Genomic DNA, 22,767 nt, shown 5'->3' with positions numbered 1-22,767 from the left:
ACACCTCCAGAACCGCTGGAATGCAATGATGTGTCAGCTTGTTAAAGAGAACCCGAGGTGGGTTTGAAGAATATTATCTGCATACAGAGGCTAGATCTGCCTATACAGCCCAGCCTCTGTTGCTATCCCAAACCCCCCTAAGGTCCCCCTGCACTCTGCAATCCCTCATAAATCACAGCCACGCTGCTGACAAACAGCTTGTCAGAGCTGGCTGTGTTTATCTCTATAGTGTCAGTCTGCTGCTCTCCCCGCCTCCTGCAGAACTCCAGTCCCCGCCTGCATCCCTTCCCTCCCTGCTGATTGGAGGGAAGGGACGGGGGCAGTGACCGGAGCTATGCAGGAGGCGGGGGAGCAGCTGAGACTGACACTACAGATGTAAACACAGCCTCACAGCACAGCTGTGATTTATGAAGGATTGCAGAGTGCAGGGGGACCTTAGGGGGGTTTGGGATAGCAACAGAGGCTGGGCTGTATAGGCAGATCCAGCCTCTGTATGCAGATAACATTCTTTAAACACACCTCGGGTTCTCTTTAAATTGTACAGAGCCATAATAATCCAACATGCATACAGACTGTTTCGGATTGTTTGATCCTCATCAGTGCATGGCATGGATTAATTTGGCTCTATGGAGTAGGGCTTGTAAACCGAGAGGTACAGACTAACCAGCAAGCTCATGGTGACCCAGAACTCATTGGAGTGTGTAAGGGACTACAATGGTCCTAAAAGCCCCCTTACTAAGATGTTAAGAAAAACAAAAATTTGCTTTCCTAAAACAGAAAGAATTTGCGATAATTCAGGTTAGAGTGAGCTTGAGATGTCTCCCAGTGCATCACTGCTGAATATCCATAGTTAGGAACATATTGAGGAAATGGAAGACTACAGACTCAGTTCCAGTTAAGGCTCGAAGTGGTAGACCAAGAAAAATCTCGGAACAGCAGCAACGAATGGTGAGAACAATCAGAGTCAACCCACAGACCAGCACCAAAGATCTAAAACATCATCTTGCTGCAGATGGAGTCACTGTGCATCGTTCAATCATTCAGCGCACTTTACACAAGGAGATGCTGTATGTAGAGGAAACCTTTTCTCCGCCCACAGCCCAAATAGAGCCATTTGAGGTATTCTAAAGCACATTTGGACAAGCCAGCTTCATTTTGGAATAAGGTGCTGTGGACTGATGAAACTAAAATTGAGTTATTTGGGCATAACAAGGGGCGTTATGCATGGAGGAAAAAGCCCACAGCATTCCAAGAATGCCACCTACAGTAAAATATGGTGGTGCTTCCATCATGCTGTGGGGCTGTGTGGCCAGCGCAGGGACTGGGAATCTTGTCAAAGTTGAGAGATGCATGTATTCCACTCAGTATCAGCAGATTCTGGAGACCAATGTCCAGGAATCAGTGACAAAACTGAAGCTGCTCAAAATCCACTAAGGCATTCATGCAGAGGAACAAGTACAACATTCTGGAATGGTCATCTCAGTCCCCAGACCTTAATATAATTGAAAATCTGTGGTGTGAGTTAGAGAGCTGTCCATGCTCGGAAGCCATCAAACCTGACTGAACTAGAGATGTTTTATAAAGAGGAATGGTCCAAAATACCTTCAACCAGAATCCAGACTCTCATTGGAACCTACAGGAAGCGTTTAAAGGCTGTCCACCAATCTGAAGAAAGGAGGTGCACAAGGTCCCTGTAGTGGGTTACTCCGGAGTGCTCAAAGCCCAACAATGCAGTTCCACCAAGCCAGTAATCATATAGATAAAAGCGGCTGGGCACATCCAGTAAAAAAAACCTTTATTGTATCCAATTAAAAGTTGTACAACCACAGGCAACAGTGCAGCAGGAGAGAGAGGGGTCAGCGTGTGAAGTGGTCGACAGCTGTTTCGCACCCTGCAAACGGGCGCTTCGTCAGGTCCTGACGAAGCGCCCGTTTGCAGGGTGCGAAACAGCTGTCGACCACTTCACACCAGTAGCGTTCCTACAATAGGGCGCAGGGGGGCGTGGCGCACCGGGTGACAGCCAGCCAGGGGGGTGTCGCCACGACCCCCCATTGCAACAGTGCAGGAGGGGAAGAGCAGCGCTGGAAGGAGGGGTGACAGGGATAGCGGCGGGGAGGGGGGAAAGATCCCCCCCCTCCCTCACCTGGGTCCCCTCCTTCCGCCTCTCTTCCCCTCCAAATGACAGCGGGCATTGCGGGCAACTTACAGGCAGGGCGGGCGGGCAGAGACTACTCACTTTACTTCTGCGTTCCAGCAGCTGGAACGCTGGGTCGCCGTCACGTGCCTCTTCTCCGCCTCCAATGCGTGTCACAGCATTGGAGGCGGAGAAGAGGCACGTGACGGCGACGGAGCGCTCCAGCTGCTGGAACGCAGAAGTAAAGTAAGTAGTCTCTGCCCGCCCGCCCTGCCTGTAAGTTGCCCGCAATGCCCGCTGTCATTTGGAGGGGGAGAGAGGCAGAAGGAGGGGACCCAGGTGAGGGAGGGGGGGGATCTTTTCCCCCCTCCCCGCCGCTGCCCCCACTGCCCCTCCTTCTAGCGCTGCTTCACCCCTCCCGGAGCAGCTATACAGGGGCAACTAAACTAGCTATACTGGGGGCAACTAAACTAGCTATACTGGGGGCAACTAAACTAGCTATACTGGGGGCATCTATACTAGCTATACTGGTGGCATCTATACTAGCTATAGTGGGGGCAGCTATACTGGGGGCAGCTATACTAGCTATACTGGGGCAACTATACTGGGGGCATCTATACTAGCTATACTGGGGCAACTAAACTAGCTATACTGGGGGCAACTAAACTAGCTATACTGGGGGCAACTAAACTAGCTATACTGGGGGCATCTATACTAGCTATACTGGTGGCATCTATACTAGCTATAGTGGGGGCAGCTATACTGGGGGCAGCTATACTGGGGGCAACTATACTAGCTATACTGGGGCAACTATACTGGGGGCATCTATACTAGCTATACTGGGGCAACTATACTGGGGGCAGCTATACTGGGGCAACTAAACTAGCTATACTGGGGGCAACTAAACTAGCTATACTGGGGGCAACTAAACTAGCTATACTGGGGGCATCTATACTAGCTATACTGGTGGCATCTATACTAGCTATAGTGGGGGCAGCTATACTAGCTATACTGGGGGCAGCTATACTGGGGGCAACTATACTAGCTATACTGGGGCAACTATACTGGGGGCAGCTATACTGGGGGCAACTATACTAGCTATACTGGGGCAACTATACTGGGGGCAGCTATACTGGGGCAACTAAACTAGCTATACTGGGGCAACTAAACTAGCTATACTGGGGGCAACTAAACTAGCTATACTGGGGGCAACTAAACTAGCTATACTGGGGGCATCTATACTAGCTATACTGGTGGCATCTATACTAGCTATAGTGGGGGCAGCTATACTAGCTATACTGGGGGCAGCTATACTGGGGGCAACTATACTAGCTATACTGGGGCAACCAAACTGGGGGCATCTATACTAGCTATACTGGGGCAACTATACTGGCGGCAGCTATACTGGGGCAACTAAACTAGCTATACTGGGGGCAGCTAAACTAGCTATACTGGGGGCAACTAAACTAGCTATACTGGGGGCATCTATACTAGCTATACTGGTGGCATCTATACTAGCTATAGTGGGGGCAGCTATACTAGCTATACTGGGGGCAACTATACTAGCTATACTGGGGCAACTATACTGGGGGCAGCTATACTGGGGCAACTATACTAGCTATACTGGGGGCATCTATACTAGCTATACTGGGGCAACTATACTGGGGGCAGCTATACTGGGGCAACTAAACTAGCTATACTGGGGGCATCTATACTAGCTATACTGGTGGCATCTATACTAGCTATAGTGGGGGCAGCTATACTAGCTATACTGGGGGCAGCTATACTGGGGGCAACTATACTAGCTATACTGGGGCAACTATACTGGGGGCAGCTATACTGGGGGCAACTATACTAGCTATACTGGGGCAACTATACTGGGGGCAGCTATACTGGGGCAACTAAACTAGCTATACTGGGGCAACTAAACTAGCTATACTGGGGGCAACTAAACTAGCTATACTGGGGGCAACTAAACTAGCTATACTGGGGGCATCTATACTAGCTATACTGGTGGCATCTATACTAGCTATAGTGGGGGCAGCTATACTAGCTATACTGGGGGCAGCTATACTGGGGGCAACTATACTAGCTATACTGGGGCAACCAAACTGGGGGCATCTATACTAGCTATACTGGGGCAACTATACTGGCGGCAGCTATACTGGGGCAACTAAACTAGCTATACTGGGGGCAGCTAAACTAGCTATACTGGGGGCAACTAAACTAGCTATACTGGGGGCATCTATACTAGCTATACTGGTGGCATCTATACTAGCTATAGTGGGGGCAGCTATACTAGCTATACTGGGGGCAACTATACTAGCTATACTGGGGCAACTATACTGGGGGCAGCTATACTGGGGCAACTATACTAGCTATACTGGGGGCATCTATACTAGCTATACTGGGGCAACTATACTGGGGGCAGCTATACTGGGGCAACTATACTAGCTATACTGGGGGCATCTATACTAGCTATAGTGGGGGCAGCTATACTAGCTATACTGGGGGCAACTATACTAGCTATAGTGGGGGCAACTATACTGGGGGCATCTATACTAGCTATACTGGGGCAACTATACTGGGGGCAACTAAACTAGCTATACTGGGGGCATCTATACTAGCTATACTGGGGCAACTATACTGGGGCAACTATACTAGCTATACTGGGGGCATCTATACTAGCTATAGTGGGGGCAGCTATACTAGCTATACTGGGGGCAACTATACTAGCTATAGTGGGGGCAACTATACTGGGGGCATCTATACTAGCTATACTGGGGCAACTATACTGGGGGCAACTAAAACTAGCTATACTGGGGCAACTATACTAACTATACTGGTGCAACTATACTACCTATACTGGGGCAACTATACTAGCTATACTGGGGGCAACTATACTACCTATACTGGGGGCAACTATACTAGCTATACTGGGGGCAACTATACTAGCTATACTGGGGGCATCTATACTAGCTATACTGGGGCAACTATACTAGCTATACTGGGGCAGCTCTGGGGGCAGCTATACTAGCTATACTGGGGCAACTATACTAGCTATACTGGGGGCAACTGTACTAGCTATACTGGGGGCAACTATACTAGCTATACTGCGGGCAACTATACTAGCTATACTGGGGCAACTATACTAGCTATACTGGGGCAGCTCTGGGGGCAGCTATACTAGCTATACTGGGGCAACTATACTAGCTATACTGGGGGCAGCTATACTGGGGCAACTATACTAGCTATACTGGGGCAGCTCTGGGGGCAGCTATACTAGCTATACTGGGGCAACTATACTAGCTATACTGGGGGCAACTGTACTAGCTATACTGGGGGCAACTATACTAGCTAATACTTTAAATTACAGTTAGCTCCGCCCTCATCCGGTCATGACCACGCCCAAATTTGCCGGTTGTGGCCACGCCCTTTTTTAAAGGGGGGGTGTCTTTTAATACCCAGCACCGGGTGCCAAAAGCCCTAGGTACGCCACTGCTTCACACGCTGACCCCTCTCTCTCCTGCTGCACTGTTGCCTGTGGTTGTACAACTTTTAATTGGATACAATAAAGGTTTTTTTACTGGATGTGCCCAGCCGCTTTTATCTATATGATTACTGGCGTTTAAAGGCTGTAATTTCTGCAAAAGGAGGATCTACTGAATACTGATTTCATGTCTTATTTGTGGTACCCAAATGTATGCACCTACCTAATTTTAATTAAATAATTACTGCGCACTTTCTGTAAATCCAATAAACTTCATTTCACTTCTCCAATATCACTGTGCGTGTCTCCTATAGGATATATTTAACTGACATTTTTTATCATAACAACCAACCATTTATACAGGAAAATCATGGCGATTAACAAGGTTGCCCAAACTTTTGCATCCCAATATATTAAATTTAAAACACCTACAAATAAGAAGTACATTTCTCACAGAGTAAAATGAGCGATAAATTACTTATCTCCTATGTTGCTGTCACTTACAGTAGGTAGTAGAAATCTGACATTACCGACAGGTTTTGGGTTAGTCCATCTCACAATAGGGGATCCTCAGCATGGCTTTTATTCTTTATAAAGTCCGTCCCTGCAAAAGATTTATACAAAGATGCTGACCAGCCTCCCTGCTTGCTGCACACTTTTTTGGCAGTTGGATGGAGCAACTGCCATTTACTAAGTGCTTTTGAAAATAAAGAAATCTCTGTGAACCCCCCATGAGAAGATAGGCTAGTCCAAAACCTGTCGGTTCTGTCAGATTTCTACTGCCTATTGTAAGTGACCGCAACATAGGAGAAAAGTAATTTATGGCTCATTTTACTCTGGAAGAAACATACTTCTTAGTTGTACTGTACAGTATATGTTTACATATATTTTACATTTTAAGATTTTCACGACAGAGGGTCTAAAAGCTGTGTAATTTTTTCACAAGCTTTTAGACCCTAAAAACAGGAAAACAATTCATAGCACAGAGAGATCTGCAGCAGTTCCTGCAAATAACTCACTCAGGCACGGGATTACCGATCTGAGCTGCGGATTTCCGTACCGAGCCTGACTTGGGATTACCGCTAAGGAATAAAGTACTTGTATGTGTGGCACATTTCTATGTGTTTCAATGTCGAAAGTTTTGCATTTGGGGAGAAATAATATTCAAATTGCACTAGTGGAGGTCATTCAAAGGCTCATAAGTTTTGAACTACACTAGTTCTTAGAGAGAGTGCAAATAACATAATGAATAAAACTGCTCATTTTTTGCCCTGGGGCAACTTCCCCCTTTGCCTCTATGGCAGCGCCGGCCCTGGTTCTGCCTTAGAGTTATGCTCTAGTAAATCTTGTGTTTGCCCAGTCTCACTTATATAACTTTAACTGATGCTAGAAAAGTCTGCAGCACTTTGGATGCGTCTATGGTAGGCTTTGCTTTGACTAGTCCTGGCATGGGCAAACTTGGCCCTCCAGCTGTTAAGGAACTACAAGTCCCACAATGCATTGCAGGAGTCTTACAGCCACAGTCATGACTCGTAAAGGCAAATGCATTGTGGGACTTGTAGTTCCTTAACAGCTGATGGGCCGAGTTTGCCCATGCCTGGACTAGTCGCTGTACCACTGAAATCTACCAGGTTTACCACTGCCAAGAAGATGTATAAATAATAGAGAAATGGAGAGCCCACTATAGTGTAGTATTTTTGTCCAATATGGTAAAAAGAAAACAATATAAGACACTCACAAAGGCAGGTTTCTGACAAGCGACCACTTTCAAGGCGTTAGGGGAACTTGACCTGTCCTCTTGGGGTAGATTAAGATGTCGCTCTCTGTAGGTAGGAAGAACGGGGGTAGAGATCCTCCACCAAAGGTGGACTAGTGATACTTGTATCAGAAACACAGAGGCTCCAAAAGGATAAAACAATTTTTGAATTAAAAATAGGGGAAGAGATACTCACCTCCCCATCGAAAATTCAACAAAATAAACGTTTCAAAAATATGTACTCCAATAATTGTGATGCGTTTCGTGGGACACAGCCCACTTCCTCAGGCAGTGGAACAGGAGCAGCTAATCCGTTATCTAAGTGAGTGTGACGCCTCTGATGGAGGACATGGGAACACATGGAGGACACAGGAGGACACAAAGGGGCACAGAGGAGGACGCAAGGGGTACAGAGACGGACACATGGGGGACACAGGAGGATACAAGGGGGACAGGAGAGGAGACAGGGAGACACAAGAGGTACAAGGGAAGGCAAAATTATTGGGGGGAAGACACTCCTGCACCATGGATGCAATAGGTTTTGTATATATTTGGCGTTTGTCCTCCAAGCTTAGGTGTGTCTTATGGTCAAGAGTCCGAAAAATATGGTACTTTTTTTTTTCGTCTCAGGTTTCCTCTTAGCACTTGTTGCGTTGTGCTTATGAAAATAAGTGATTCACAGGTTTTATTTGTTTACTTTGTAAGAAAGTGTTTTCACTTTCCTTCTTTGTGTTTTTCTGTACAAAACACTTGAAGAATTTGGTGTCCTTCATGAAACAAAAAGTAAACTTAGTCACATTGAGGTTTAGGCAAGTCTTTTCTGCAAACGCGAATGTTCTGCCAGTCCTGATAATGCAAACAAAAGCTCTAATTTCTTTAGTTGCTGAATGGTTAATGGGCAGAGCAATGTTCTGCAGATCTCTAGAGAGGCCAGTAATGGGATAATCTGCAGGATATATACAATATGTATCTGTCAGGAGGGGGAGGGGCAGAGCAATGTTCTGCAGATCTCTAGAGAGGCCAGTAATGGGATAATCTGCAGGATATATACAATATGTATCTGTCAGGAGGGGGAGGGGCAGAGCAATGTTCTGCAGATCTCTAGAGAGGCCAGTAATGGGATAATCTGCAGGATATATACAATATGTATCTGTCAGGAGGGGGAGGGGCAGAGCAATGTTCTGCAGATCTCTAGAGAGGCCAGTAATGGGATAATCTGCAGAATATATACAATATGTATCTGTCAGGAGGGGATGGGGCAGAGCAATGTTCTGCAGATCTCTAGAGAGGCCAGTAATGGGATAATCTGCAGAATATATACAATATGTATCTGTCAGGAGGGTATACGGGCAGAGCAATGTTCTGCAGATCTCTAGAGAGGCGCCAGTAATGGGATAATCTGCAGATTATATACAATATGTATCTGACAGGAGGGAGACTACGCAGAGCAATGTTCTGCAGATCTCTAGAGAGGCCGGTAATGGGATAATCTGCAGGATATATACAATATGTATCTGTCAGGAGGGGGAGGGGCAGAGCAATGTTCTGCAGATCTCTAGAGAGGCCAGTAATGGGATAATCTGCAGAATATATACAATATGTATCTGTCAGGAGGGGGAGGGACAGAGTAATGTTCTGTAGATCTCTAGAGAGGCCAGTAATGGGATAATCTGCAGAATATATACAATATGTATCTGTCAGGAGGGGGAGGGGCAGAGTAATGTTCTGTAGATCTCTAGAGAGGCCAGTAATGGGATAATCTGCAGGATATATACAATATGTATCTGTCAGGAGGGGGAGGGGCAGAGCAATGTTCTGCAGATCTCTAGAGAGGCCGGTAATGGGATAATCGGCAGGATATATACAATATGTATCTGTCAGGAGGGGGAGGGGCAGAGCAATGTTCTGCAGATCTCTAGAGAGGCCGGTAATGGGATAATCTGCAGGATATATACAATATGTATTTGTCAGGAGGGGGAGGGGCAGAGCAATGTTCTGCAAATCTCTAGAGAGGCCAGTAATGGGATAATCTGCAGAGTATATATAATATGTATCTGTCAGGAGGGAGATGGGACAGGGCAATGTTCTGCGGATCTCTAGGGAGGCCAAAAATGGGATAATCTGCAGAATATATACAATCTGTATCTGTCAGGAGGGTATACGGGCAGAGCAATGTTCTGCAGATCTCTAGAGAGGCCAGTAATGGGATAATCAGCAGAATATATACAACATGTATCTATCAGGAGGGGGATGGGACAGAGCAATGTTCAGCAGATCTCTAGAGAGGCCGGTGATGGGATAATCTGCAGAATATATATAATATGTATCTGTCAGGGGGGAGATGGGACAGAGCAATGTTCTGCAGATCTCTAGAAAGGCCAGTAATGGGATAATCTGCAGAATATATACAATATGTATCTGTCAGGAGGTAGATGGTCAGAGCAATGTTCAGCAGATCTCTAGAGAGGCCAGTAATGGGACAATCTGCAGAATATATACAATATGTATCTGTCAGGAGGGGGATGGGACAGAGCAATGTTCTGCAGATCTCTAGTGAGGTCAGTAATGGGATAATCTGCAGAATATATACAATATGTATCTGTCAGGAGGTAGATGGTCAGAGCAATGTTCAGCAGATCTCTAGAGAGGCCAGTAATGGGACAATCTGCAGAATATATACAATATGTATCTGTCAGGAGGGGGATGGGACAGAGCAATGTTCTGCAGATCTCTAGTGAGGTCAGTAATGGGATAATCTGCAGAATATATACAATATGTATCTGTCAGGAGGTAGATGGACAGAGCAATGTTCTGCAGATCTCTAGAGAGGTCAGTAACGGGATAATCTGCAGAATATATAGAATATGTATCTGTCAGGAGGGGAGGGACAGAGCAATGTTCTGCAGATCTCTAGAGAGGCCAGTAATGGAATCATCTATCTGAAATCTGTATCTGTATCAACTCTGTAAATGTCACTCCTAAGTGTTGCTGGAACTGGATACTTACTGTAAGTAGTCTTGCTGACTCTACAAGGGTACCTGGGGTTTGGGGTCTCCCATACACACGTGTCACCTGTCTCTTTGTTGTGGGATGTGGCAAGTTATCAGGATGGAAGATCAATAAAACTTATACAAGATGTCAAACAGTTAAGTGTAAGCACCTGCTGTGGGGAGTTGATTTGTTCTTAAAATAGAAATTACACACAGCAGTATTTAGCTAGTAGACTTAAAGACCAACTCCGGACAAAATGTATTTTGTACTGAATAGTGCGTGACATGACTATGTTCTGTAGAAACTGATGCAGAAGATGTCAGTGCTACATAAATACATAATAATAATAATAATATGATAAGACATTAGACTATGATTATGGCAGTGATTAGATTGTGAGCTCCTCTGAGGACAGTCAGTGACATAACTATGCACTCTGTAAAGTGCTGCAGAAGATGTTAGTGCTATTATATAAATACATAATAATAATAATATGGTAAGACATTAGACTATGATTATGGTAGGATTAGATTGTGAGCTCCTCTGAGGACCGTCAGTGACATGACTAATTTGGCATCTAAGGATTTAACGTTTTTCTGTTTAAGGTGTAATGAAACTCAGTGTTTCTTCTTTGCTATAAAGGGTTATTTACAGCATAAAAGCTACTACCAGGAAAACTGGTAGCAGAACAGCATTCAAACTGTTAAACACAACACTTTCTTCTTCAGAGGGAGACTTTCATAATTTCAGAAGCCATCATGAACACAGATCACCAGCTCACCAGTAGTAACATTAAATACTCTGCACTTTTATTGTGCAATTATTCCACAATACATTTTTTGTGGATTAATTGCTCAATAAAAGTGCGGAGTATTTAATGTTACTACTGGTGTACTGGTGAACTGTGTTCATGATTGCTATAGGATAGTGACTTTGCCACAGTCACCTCACCAAGTACCCAGAAACTGATGGTGTGCCTGCTTCATTGGAAAAATTACAGAAGCCTAGACAGTGATTACATTATATTTTGTTTACATTTCTTTGGCAGCCACAATTAGTAAACATTCCTGGCAGTGCTTTATCTCAGCTCCAGGCTTATCAGAAGGGGAAAAAAGGTGAGATAGATCTTAATATATAAATATAGCAGCTATGCAATAAAATCCAATAGCAGCTTTCAGAGCAGATAAACTGTATTTTGGGAACTTGTAATTTGTAAACAGAAGATATTGGGTAAAAGAGCAAATATGTGCTCAAAGAGCAAAGAACTGTATGGGTAATTTTATTTTATTTGATTGTGATCTCCTGAGGACAGTCAGTGACATGACTATGTACTCTGTAATGTGCTGCAGAAGATGTAAGTGCTGTATAAATACATAATGATAGCGTGGAGAGAGATAAGAATTTCTTTGGAACTTTTATTGCTGTCTGTGTCCCATACTGATACTGGGAGAATATCTCTCACTTCCTTTCCATCCTGCAAAGACAACAATAGAAACAAATTGTTTCTTTGCAGTCTAGGTCTAAGAATAAAACTCCTTAAAAGGACAACTGAGGTGACGTGACATGATGAGATAGACATGTGTATGTACAGTGCCTAGCAGACAAATAACTAGGCTGTGTTCCTTTCCTTCTTTCTCTGCCTGATAGATTTAAAAATCAGGTATGCAAGTGACAGTTTTTGTTCAGGTCGGGACTGGGTCGGATTATAGTGTAACCCTCACTGATAAGGAATTACAGCTATAAAACACTTTCCTGTCAGTAAATGGCTTCGGAGACCAGGAAAGAGATAAAAAGGGTCATTAGTTCACAGATTTGAGCTCTGGCATAGTTCAATGCATGCATCATTGAGAAGAGACAATTAAACAGTAAAAAAGGAAAAAAGTAGATTTAAGTACAGGTAGTCCCCGACTTACGAACGCCCGACTTACGAACGACCCACCGATACGAATGGCATGGATTCTCTGTTTCCATGGGAACAAGTAAAAAAAAACAATTTTCAAATTGGACTTGTAGTTTTTGAGAAAATCAATTTTAAAAGGGCACTACAGCGAAAAACTGTAAAATTTAAAATATGTGTAAACATGTACAAATAAGAAGTACAAATAATGCTGTCACTTACAGTAGGCAGAAGAAATGTGACAGAAGTGACAGGTTTTGGACTAGTCCATCTCTTCATAGGAGATTCTCAGCAAAGCTTTTATTCTTTATAAAGATGTTCCCTAAAAAGGATTTAAACAATGATGCTGGCCAGCTTCCCTGCTCGCTACACAGTTTCTGGCAGTTGGACAGAGCAACTGCCAATCACTAATGCTTTTGAAAATAAATAAATCCCTGAGAATTCCCAATAAAGAGAAGGACTAGTCCAAAACCTGTCACTTCTGTCAGATTTCTACAACCTACTGTAAGTGACAGCAACATAAGAGAAAAGTAATTTATGGCTTATTTTACGCTGGAAGAAACTTTTAAACTTGTATAAACAGGTACAAAGGTCAGAAGTGACACAGAAGGGGACACTGGAGGCACAGGGGTACAGAGGAGCAGAGCCGGGACAAGGTCCTCCAGCACCCAAGGCTGAGACACCAAAGTGCGCCCCTCCATCCCGCCCACCCCAGCCGTCACACACTGATTGCTATTAGACTAATAGGTGCCCCAGGGCCCACAACCTCCCCAACACCTTCATCTCTAGTTATCTGGCTTGCAGTCACTGTCATGTATCCCCTTTTCTTATTTATTTCTGCTTCAAACACAATTGGGAATGACAGCTGAATGAGTTGTGCGCCCCCTCATACACTGCGCCCTGAGGCTATAAAAAAAAAAGTCAGATACTCACCTAAGGAGAGGAAAGGCTCGGTCCTAATGAGCCTTCCCTCTCCTCTCCCGGTGCCCGGTCCCGCGCAGGATCCCCCGTAGCAGTATTCGACCAGTTCGGTCAAATGCTGCCACTTCCGCTGCCGAAGGGATGTTTCGGAAGCCTTCGGGAGCACTCGGGCTCCCGAGGACGCGGCCGCTCCATACTACGCATGCGCGAGCGTCCTCTATGACGCAATCGCGCGTGCGTAATATGGAGCGGCCCGTCTTCGGAAGCCCGAGTGCTCCCGAAGACCTCCGAAGTCCCTGTGGCGGCGGACGTGAACGGGGGAGCCAGCGCAGCACCGAGGGCACCGGGTGAGGAGAGGGAAGGCTCATTAGGACCCGAGCCTTCCCTCTCCTTAGGTGAGTATCTGACTTTTTTATTTTTATAGCGGTACCCATTGGCTTTAAGAACAGATTCAGGTTAAGAATGAACCTACAGTCCCTATCTCGTTCGTTAAGCAGGGACTACCTGTATAAAAAAAACTGTGGGATAGCTTAAAAAAAATCCTTTTTAGGAGGGGGAGGATAGATACAATAGTTTACCTCATTAGCTTATTTTGCACCTCGGATGTCCTTTAAGAGCTTTCATTTCTTGGACTGAGGAGCATTCAGCATCAGCACTCATGTGAAAGATTACACAAGGCACTGAAAAAAGTCTGCACCCTCCCCAATGTTTGCAATTCCTTTATGAACACTTCGTCCTCCCCATCACCTTTCCATAAGGCTAAATAAGCAGCTCAACATATAGGAATCAGTCATCCTAAACAAGCAGAGTCACCAAACGTGGGTTTCTACCCTGGTTTTAATGTTTCTAGGCATCTGTTTAAATGACTTTCGAAGACAAGCAATTCGCTAGGATATGGAGGGAAATGCTATTTTACATGCAAGGACTGGGGAAGAGTCTGTGTGCATGGGTAAGGAATTGTAAACGGACAGAAAGCAAAGAATTGTGGTCATGGGTCATATTCAAAATGGGTGACTGTTAGCAGTGGGGTTCCACAGGGGTCAGTACTGGGTCCAGTGCTCTGAAATTTGTTTATTTCTCCTAGTAAATTAAGTACAAAGTCCTGTTGCTGTTTTTACAGATGATACCAATTATCAACACACAGGGAGATAGTGGCATATCACAGAATGACCTGGATTGGATGGCTATATGGCCACGTAAACGGCAATATGAAATTGAAATGTTGAAAAATGTAAAGTCAATTCATGCATTTTGGTCGTACCAACAACTTAGCGCCATACAAAATAAAGATGCAGATAAGGACTTCAAACATGGAGAAGGACTTAGTAGTACTCACAGACAACAAGTTAAATAATCATTTTCAATGCCAAGCAGCTGCAGTTAAAGCAAATACAATTTTGGGATGCATTAAGGCTGGTTTCACACCAGGACGTTGCGTTTTAGGGGACGTTATGGTCGCACAACGTGCCCTGAACGCAACGCCTGGTGCTCTCTTTGCTTTGGACGTCAGAGTGAGCCGCATTGTGCAGCTCACTCTGGCGTCCGTGATGCCGTGATGCGCACTCTTGGACGCATGCGGCATCACATGGTCCCGCTCTGCCAATCGCCGCACAGAGCGGCCGCTCCAGGAAGTAAACACTGCACGTCACTGAGTGCAGTGAATATTAATTAGCCATGTGCCTGGCCGCTTTCTGCTCCTCCCCAACGTTACTGAGCATGTGCAAACAGTCTAACGCGGCTCTGCCACTTACAAAGTACTGCATGCAGTACGTTATATTATGGGGCAGCGTTACACTGTAACGCAACGTGGGCACTGTGAACAGCCCATTGATTTTTCATTGCTGTGCGGTGGGGTGCGTTACAGGCTGCTCTAACGTGCGCCTGTAACGTCCCACTGTGAAACCAGCCTAAAAGGGAAATAAAAACTCAGGATACTGCCCCTGTTTTAAGGGGCCCATACACTCAGCCGATTTTCTGGCCGACCGATCGATCCCGATCGATCGATCGATTGCAAATCGGTTGGCCAATCGACCGATCGATGGCCGATTTAGATCGATTTCGATGGATTTCCATCGAACTGGCAGGGTGGAAAATTTAGGTCGATCTGATGAGATTGCTTATCAGTTTGCATTGGCCACAGAAGTCTGGTGCAAAAGTTGAGGATGCAAGGACTGGGGAAGAGTTTGTGTGCATAGATAGGGAACTGGCTAATGGACAGAAAACAAAGAGTTGTGGTCAATGGATCGTACTCAAAATGGGAGACTGTTAGCAGTGGGGTCCCACAGGGGTCTGTACTGGGTCCAGTGCTCTTCAATTTATTTATTAATGACCTAGTAGATGCAGTAGTGAGCAATGTTGCTATTTTTGCAGATGATACAAAATTGTGCAGAATCATCAACTCTCAGGAAGATAGTGTCATATTGCAACAGGATCTGGATAGGATGGCTGTATGGGCACATACATGGCAGATGAAATTCAATGTTGACAAATGTAAAGTCATGCATTTTGGTCGTACCAATGGTCTAGCACCATACAAAATAAATGGGATACAGTTGGGAACATCAAACTTGGAGAAGGACTTAGGAGTACTCATCGATAACAAGTTAAATAATCGTACTCAATGCCAAGCCGCTGCAGCTAAAGCGAACAAAATTTTGGGATGCATTAAAAGGGAAATAAAAACTCGAGATGCTAGCATAATATTGCCCCTGTTTAACTCTCTAGTAAGGCCACATCTGGAATATGGAATTCAGTTCTGGGCACCACATTACAAAAAAGATATTGCAGTTTTAGAGCAGGTGCAGAGACGAGCTACAAAATTGATACGTGGGATGGAAGGTCTCGCTTACCAAGAAAGGTTAGATAAACTGGGTTTATTTAGTCTAGAGAAAAGACGCCTTAGAGGAGATCTAATTAACATGTATAAATACATTAGAGGGCAATATAATAGCTTGGCGGATGAGCTTTTTGTCCCTAGGCCTTCTCAAAGGACTAGAGGACATGAGCTGCGCATGGAGGAAAAACGTTTTAGCCATTTATTTAGGAAAGGGTTCTTTACAGTAAGAGTGGTTAAGATGTGGAATGCATTGCCACAGGAAGTCGTTATGGCAAACTCTATACCTGCATTTAAAGGGGGCTTAGATGCTTTCCTTGCGTTGAAAGACATCCATGGCTACAATTACTAGGTTATGCCTAATGATGTTGATCCAGGGATTTTATCTGATTGCCATCTGGAGTCAGGAAGGAATTTTTCCCATTTGGGGCTAATTGGACCATGCCTGGTGGGGTTTTTTTCGCCTTCCTCTGGATCAACAGGGGTATGTGGGGGACGGGCTGGAGTTGTACTTTGTACTGTGTGAACTCGATGGACGTATGTCTTTTTTCAGCCAAAATAACTATGTAACTATGTAACTATGTAACTTAATGGAAATCTGATGGCAAAAAAATGCCATCAGATCGAATTTCAATAGATTTCAAACTGAAATCTATTGGAATTCTATCCTGGTAAAAAATGTTCTAAAAACGCATCAGATAGATCATCAGATGCATTTCTTATCTATCTGCTGCCAATCTGACGAGTGTATGGGCACCTTAACTCTCTAGAAAGGCTGCATCTGGAATATGGAATTCAGTTCTGGGCACCACATTACAGGAAGGATGTTGAAGTTTTAGAGCAGGTGCAGAGACGAGCAACAAAATTGATTAAAGGGAAGGTCCAGGCAAAAAAAAAAAAAATGAGTTACATTTTTACACGTTAGTGGTGCAACGCGTACATTTTTACGCGTTGCACCACTAACGCGTAAAAATGTATGTTTTAATGTTCCTGCACTAGCGGGAATGCGTAAAAATGTACGCAATGCGGCCCCCGACCTCTGAGGTCGGCAAAAACTAAACTAGCTGCCAGCGGGGGACTGGAGCAGCAGTGAGTGACTACGAGGGCACAGGATGGCTGCATGGGGCTGGTAGAAGCCCCAGGTAAGTGAAACTCTTTTTTTTTTTTTTTGCCTGGACCTTCCCTTTAAAGGGAATGCTCCTTTAAAAGGAAGGTTCAGGGACAATAAAAAAAAATAAAAATACGAATCCACTTACCTGGGGCTTCCTCCAGTCCGTGGCAGGCAGGAGGAACCCTCGGCGCCGCTCTGCAGGCTCCCGGTGGTCTCCGGTGGCCGGCCCGACCTGGCCAGGCCGGCCTTCTTCTGTGCTCCATTATGTGTTTCACGCCAGCGCACTGACGTCATTGGACGTCCTCCGGGCTGTACTGTGCAGGCTCAGAACTACTGAGCCTGCGCAGTACAGCCCGGAGGACGTCCGATGACGTCAGCGCGCCGGCGTGAAACGCATAATGGAGCGCAGAAGAAGCCCGACCTGGCCGCCGGCCTGGCCAGGTCGGGTCGGCCACCGGAGACCACCGGGAGCCTGCAGAGCGGCGCCGAGGGCTCCTCCTGCCTGCCACGGACTGGAGGAAGCCCCAGGTAAGTGGATTTGGATTTTTATTTTTTTCTTATTGTCCCTGAACCTTCCTTTTAAAGGGATGGAAGGTCTCACTTACCAAGAAAGGTTAGATAAATTGGGTTTATTTAGTCTGGAGAAAAGATGCCTTAGCAGAGATCTAATTATTATTATTATTATTATTATTATTTAGTATTTATATAGCACCGACATATTACGCAGCGCTGTACAGTGTATATATATATATATATCTTGTCACTAACTGTCCCTCAAGGAGCTCACAATCTAATCCCTACCATTGCCATATGTCTATATTATGTAGTGTAAGTACTGTAGTCTAGGGCCAATTTTTAGGGGGAGCCAATCAACTTATCCGTATGTTTTTGGAATGTGGGAGGAAACCGGAGTGCCCGGAGGAAACCCACACAGACACGGAGAGAACATACAAACTCTTTGCAGATAGTGCCCCGGCTGGGATTCGAACCAGGGACCCAGCGCTGCAAGGCGAGAGAGCTAACCACTACGCCACCGTGCTTAACATGTATACATAAATACATCAGAGGGCAATATAAAAGTATGGCAGATTAGCTTTTTTTTGTCCCTAGGCTTGTGCAAAGGACTAGGGGACATGATCTGTGCATGGAGTAAAAAAGTTTTTCCATTGACATTTATTTAGTGAAGGGTTCTTTACAGTAAGAGCAATACAAATATGGAATGTATTACTACAGGAGGTAGTTATGACAAATTCTATATCTGCATTGCTGCTTAGATGCTTTTCTTGCTTTGAAAGACTTCCACGGTTATAATTGCTAAGCAATTCTCGGTAGTGTTAATCCAGGGATTTTATCTGCCTCTGGAGTTGTTTTATTTATAGTGGGTGGAGTTATGTTGTTGGGGGTAGCTAGTATACAGAGGAGAATGCTATTTTAGTGGGTGGGGTTATTTTATGATTGGGAATGAAGAGGGGGGAGAGAGGGGGGAATAGCCAAGATATGGAGACATGTTATTTTACGGTGGGTGGAGTTATGTCGGTGGGACTGGTAGAATACGGACGGAAATGTTATTTTATGATTATGTCAGGTTATGATATGTGGGTTATATCAGGTGGACTGCCAGGTTAAAGAGAAACTGTGATACCCCCTTTCCCATGAGAAATCTTTTCCTTTTCACAATCGGATCATCAGGGGGCTCTGTATGGCTGATATTGTGGTGAAACCCCTCCCACGGTGTGATGTCAGGACCATGGTCCTGACAGTTTCCTGTCTGTGAACCACATCGCATTGTGGGGAATAACAGCTGTTTACAGCTGTGTCCAACTGCCAAAAAAGCAAGCAGCTTCTCCTTCCACTGACATCATCTGCCGGCTGCCAGCAGTAAAAATGTCACCATGTGGTAAATGTCAGAATGTTAATCAGGGAGAGGAAAGATTTTACAATGGGAAAATACTTACTGCATCATTTATACATAATTCTTGTAAAAATGAAGCACTTTTTTATTATTTTCACTGGAGAGCCTCTTTAAGGAGGGGACTCTTACTTTATGATGGGGGGTTATGTCAGGAAAGTAGGTACCCGTGTTTCCTTGAAAATAAGACAGCGTCTTATATTAATTTTTGCTGTAAAAGATGTGCTAGGGCTTATTTTCAGGGGATGTCATATTTCTATCAGGAGCTGTCTCTCAGCAGAACATTTCCTGTTCCTTTGTACTGTGCTGTTCCTGGATTTGAGGGTATGCTACTGTACTGATCAGGCACCTGCCCTGTCATCCCTCACACAGCTGATAACCTTGCTGCATGTTGGGATGGTAGGACTGGTGCCCAATCGGCACTGCACTAAACCTGTCCCCGCTTACTGACCACCTCTTCCTCCTCCAACTCCCACTAGGGCTTATGTTTGGCGTAGGGCTTATATTTCATGCATGCTGAAAATACCAGCTAGGGTTTATTTTCACGGTAGGTCTTATTTTCAGGGAAAGAGGGTAGTATATGGAAGGAAATGCTATTTTACATGGAGGGGGGAGGGCTGCATTGGAAAAACAGCTTGGATCAGGGCAAAGGAGGCAATTGCCCCAGGGCCCTAGAGCCTGTAGGGGCCCCTAAGGTGTCTTGCCCTAGTATACCTGTGTTTGCCTGGGACCTTACAATGGAGCATTGAAGGACTGACAATGGAGCACACCTGCGGGGAAAGGCAAGATTCTACTCTACCGAAGACATTACAGGGTCCTCGATGGAACAGTTAAAGAGGAACTTCAGCCCAAACAAACATACTGTCATTAAGTTACATTAGTTATGTTAATTAAAATAGATAGGTAATATAATCTCTTACCCACCCTGTTTTAAAAGAACAGGCAAAGGTTTGTGATGTCATGAGGGCAGCCATCTTTTTGGTTGAAAGGAGGTGACAGGGAGCATGAGACACAGTTCCAACTGCCCTGTGTGCTGATCAACCCTCCCAGTTGCTAGGCAACATGAATAACCGCATAGGAAATCCCATCATGCTTTGCACAGCATCAGGGAAAAAAGCCCGGGCAGTTTTCTTTGATGGGTGGAGCTTAGCTAAAAATGCAGCAAAAAATTATGCTTTGGTAAGAAAAACAAAGTTCTGATGCTGTGAAACTTTTAAAGAAACACCTACCCTTTTCAGTTCTGCTGAGTAGATTTTTAGTCCGAAGGTTCACTTTACGTTGGAATGTGATCTGGGGGGAAGAGGGGTACACACAGTGTAGTGGCTGGATAGTGTAATGGTTAAGGGCTTTGCCTCTGACACAGGAGACCTGGGTTTGAATCTCGGCTCTGCCTGTTCAGTAATCCTGCACCTATTCAGTAGGAGACCTTGGGCAAGTCTCCCTAACACTGCTACTGCCTATAGAGCGCATCCTAGTGGCTGCAGCTCTGGCACTTTGAGTCCGCCAGGAGAAAAGCGCGATATAAATGTTGTGTGTTTGAGGGTAGCCAGCTCATGGTCCCTGGTGGGAAATTTGACTGCAACAAAGACCCCGTAATGCTGCTTTTGGGTTGGGAGCCCCCATGTTACACTTGCCCAGGGGGTCCTAGAACTGTCCCTGGCTAGGAAACAGAGGGACATTTTATTTTAATATAGGGTGGGGGTGGGGGGTGTTGGAAGATAGCTAAAACATGGAAGGGGAATATTATGTCATTTAAGGGGAGGGGAGATGGATAAGAGTAAGGTGGGAAACTTTTTCTTTTGACAGCAACAACATCGTACAGTTATCACAGGTCCCACCGCAGCGACTATGACGGGTCCCACAGATGTCCTCCAGTGGGTGGACTGCCAGGTAGCCCGTGTTGGGAAAGCCCAATCTTTTCTCTGCGCTCCCTTCCCGTTCGGATCTGAGAGATGAAAGTGAGAGTTTACCGTCAGCGCCGGTGTGACAGACGCTCTTGAGTAATATCTCTCGCAGGCTGCTGACTCACACACACCTATTCTCTGTCACTTTGATGCTCTGACGCCCACAGAAAAAGCCTCAGCTTACCCAACAGCTGCCGGGCTGGCGAGATTGTGACATATCCTGTCCAGGCAGCGCTGGTCTGTGGAAAGAGCTGTGTGTACCCCGGCCTGCGCTCACCTCATGCAACGTTCACAGCGCGCCCCAGATTCTCCTTCCCCTGCTAACCTCAGCCCAGCCAGGAGTGTCTACAGGTCCCAGCTCACTCAATGACTGCGAGAGCTTCTATGCAACGCACAACTCTGCTGCACAACGACAGAGAAAAGTGGAGGCACTCAGTGCTGACCTCTGTCTGACAGAAAAACGTTATCTGTCTGGCAATGATGAGCGAAAAATGCCAATACAGGGAGTCCCTGACTTATGAGTAGGGACGGCCCTGCTTAGGAGAACTCCTGAAGAAGCATGTGATCAGTTTGATCAGCTGATAGATTTGTAATGCTCTGATTTGCTGGTCAAGATCATGTTAAACCAGGAAATTGTCACAGCACCTTACAAATCTATCAGCTGATCAAACTGATCACATGCTTCTCCAGGGATTCTCCTAAGCATTGCCATCCCTATTTGTAAGTCGGGAACTCCCTGTACTGGCATTTTCGCCTCCTCGCAGGCAGATAAAGTTTTTTGTTTCTGACAGAGGGATTACTTACGAACTCCCGACTTATGAACGACCTGCCAATATGAAAATGGGAACAAGTAAAAAAAAAAAAATTCAAAACGACCTTGTAGTTTTTGAGAAAATCGCAAAAAGAAAAAAATGTTTTTTTAAACTTAGTAATATGATGTTATGCTGCAGTACACTTTATACCAAGTTCCAAGTCATAGCTCCCAACTGTCCCTCTGTCGCTCTTTCCTCCTCACTACTCTTTCAGGACTTTGTCCCTCTTTATATATATATATATATATATACACTAAAACAAGGGTTTGATCGACTCTTAACTTTATTCCCATGCTTTAAATTGATATATTACAAATTTTGAAATGTTAATATGAAGGAAAATGAACCAGGATAAAAAGGACCAGTGTGGTTTAAATTATAAAACAACATATTTTTTTATGAAATGTTTATGGTATGCGTGACTAAGGCCCTATTCACACTTGCGGTTCGAGTCCGCAAGTGTCCGGGGGTCCGGGTCCGGTGGCCGCAAAGAGACCGTACGGGTCTCTGCGGTGGCCACAAGGCAGCACAAGTTGCGGATCCGGAATGTATCAGTTCCGGCTACAATAAAGTAGCCGGAACTAGATACTTTGCAGTGCCAGAAAGACACTGCAAGCATGGGGGATACCGGCGTGTAGTCCGGGCCCCCCAAGTGGCATAGGACCGGTGCTGGAAGCATCCGGTCCTATTGCCAGTGTGATGAGAAACATCCGTTTCTCATTGCACAGCATGGGCGGCATGTTCGCGTCAGGATCCGTCCCGGGTCCGCAGCTGCACCGGGACCGACTGAAAAATAGCGCATGTTGGAAAAAAAGCCAGACCGTCCCGGAGCTGCGTTCCCGGATCGGATCCGGACAGCGCACGAGTGTGAATGGATACATTGATTAACAATGTATTCGTTCACCATCCGCTGTGTACGGAGCGTTCCGGGTCAGCCGGACCTGGACCGCTAATGTGAACCGGGCTTAAGGGTGTGATCAGGGGCGTGATCAGGGGTGTGGCAGGGGTG

General features: G+C 45.4%; 1 protein-coding gene and 1 long non-coding RNA gene across 3 annotated transcripts in view; one reads left to right on the top strand and one right to left on the bottom strand.

The window, feature by feature from the left end:
- Positions 1-12,605, bottom strand: part of LOC137531536 (uncharacterized) — a 22,720-nt gene extending 10,115 nt beyond the window's left edge. The window contains exon 1 of one of the 2 annotated variants that reach the window (XR_011023662.1): positions 12,491-12,605. This is a non-coding gene — a long non-coding RNA (uncharacterized lncRNA). Of the gene's footprint in view, positions 1-6,128; positions 6,216-12,490 lie in introns of those variants that run through there. The other variant, XR_011023663.1, reaches the window with a different exon arrangement.
- Positions 1-22,767, top strand: part of LOC137531535 (nuclear receptor ROR-gamma-like) — a 66,125-nt gene that overhangs the window by 7,621 nt on the left and 35,737 nt on the right. The gene's annotated exons all lie outside the window — the stretch shown is intronic.

This window comes from Hyperolius riggenbachi, chromosome 9 (assembly GCF_040937935.1).
Source record: "Hyperolius riggenbachi isolate aHypRig1 chromosome 9, aHypRig1.pri, whole genome shotgun sequence".
NCBI lineage: Eukaryota > Metazoa > Chordata > Amphibia > Anura > Hyperoliidae > Hyperolius > Hyperolius riggenbachi.
This window is presented reverse-complemented; position numbering and strand designations above follow the sequence as displayed.